Consider the following 1644-nt stretch of genomic DNA (forward strand, 5'->3'; position numbering starts at 1 on the left):
GGGAACTTGAAAATAGAAAGTTTTCCTAGACAACACGGGTCGTGCCAGCCACAGCACGGGGTCGTGTTAACCTTCTGATCAGGCTTTCTTTTTTGTTTTTGTTCGCAGAAAATCACACAATTCTGTACAATTCGTAAGAATACAGATTGGTGCATGACCTCCACCTACGAAAAAGACATAAAAGTACCATTTGACGAACCCGAACGTTTTTTGAGAAAAAGACTTAAAGCTAAAAACCAACAAAAAGCCTCAAACCAAAACCCCCCTATGGCGAATCAATGCACTCATATGGATTACCTACGGCCTACGGTCGGTAATCTTGGAGCCGCTATTAACCCTCCTAATGTGGATGCTAATCACTTTGAGCTTCGACCACACCTTATCCAAATTCTCCAAAATTCTGCCACTTTCCATGGCCTAGCCGATGAAAATCCCCATTTACATATTACCAACTTTTTGGAAATATGTGACACCTTCCGGATCAACGGAGCCTCTAGCGATGCTGTTCGGCTCCGTATGTTCCCTTTTTCCCTCAAAGACCAAGAGAAAGCTTGGTTAAACACCCTCCCAAGTGGGTCCGTGCACACTTGGGATGAACTTGCCCAAAAATTTCTCTACAAATATTTCCCTCCAACTAAAACCGCAAAACTCATGACTGAGATTAATACCTACTCTCAAGAAGACGGGGAATCCTTGTACGAGACATGGGAAAGGTTCAAGGAGCTTTTAAGGAAGTTCCCTCACCACAGTCTTGAACGTTGGCAACAAGTGTCCACCTTCTACAACGGACTCTTGCCACACACAAGGCAAATCCTTTATTCCGGCTCTGGGGGACTCCTTGAGAATCGGCCACCCGAGGAGATTTATAATCAAATTGAAGAACTTGATCAAAACAGTTTTCGATGGCACACTCCTAGGGGCTCAAAATCTATAGCCCTAGGCGCCCAAATCGATGCCTTAACTAACAAAAAAGAAACTTGAATTGAACAAAATGGCTTCGGTTATGGCTTGCGAAGGATACGGCGGCCCCCATGGAAATTGGAGTTGTATGAAAGATCTAGAAAATCAAACGGAGGTGGTAAATTACCTAAATAACCGACCACGATCACTGGGAGTTCAAAGTAACACCTTCACTCCTGAGTGGCGTAATTATCCCAACTTTAGTTGGAGGGAATCGAGGGGGGGGGTAATAACCAACAAAATCAAAATCAACGATCTAACTTTCAACAGTAACCACAAAATGGGCAACAAAGTTTTCAACCACAACAACAAGGAGGAAGAGAAAGGCTTGAGGATATCATCACTCGCCTCTTCTCGGATAGGATAAAAGATACTCAGAAAGGTTCTCACAAACTGAAGCAGAAATTATAAACCAAAGGGCTAGTATCCAAAATATGGAAAAACAATTTAGTCAAATAGCCCAACATTTCGCCGAGAGACCACAAGGAGCCTTACCGAGTAACACCGAAACAAACCCAAAAGCCAAGTAAATGTAATCAACTTAAGAAGCCGGAAGGTAGGACCCCAGAGTGAATCAACACCACAACAACCCGACCCAGTCCTCACTAAAACATCCACTGACACTAACCAAGGAAACACTCAACCCCAAAATACCGACACAACCAAACCACCTCCGGTCCCTTA

The 1644-nt window shown here is 43.7% G+C and overlaps 1 non-coding gene across 1 annotated transcript; it reads right to left on the reverse strand.

Annotated features, from left to right (window-relative positions):
- Positions 1–645: 645 nt before the first annotated feature.
- On the reverse strand, positions 646–752 carry LOC118483445. Its single transcript, XR_004870733.1, has one exon. It is a non-coding gene; the product is annotated as a small nucleolar RNA R71 (small nucleolar RNA).
- Positions 753–1644: the final 892 nt, after the last annotated feature.

The sequence above is a fragment of the Helianthus annuus genome, chromosome 10, assembly GCF_002127325.2.
Source record: "Helianthus annuus cultivar XRQ/B chromosome 10, HanXRQr2.0-SUNRISE, whole genome shotgun sequence".
In the NCBI taxonomy this organism is placed as follows: domain Eukaryota; kingdom Viridiplantae; phylum Streptophyta; class Magnoliopsida; order Asterales; family Asteraceae; genus Helianthus; species Helianthus annuus.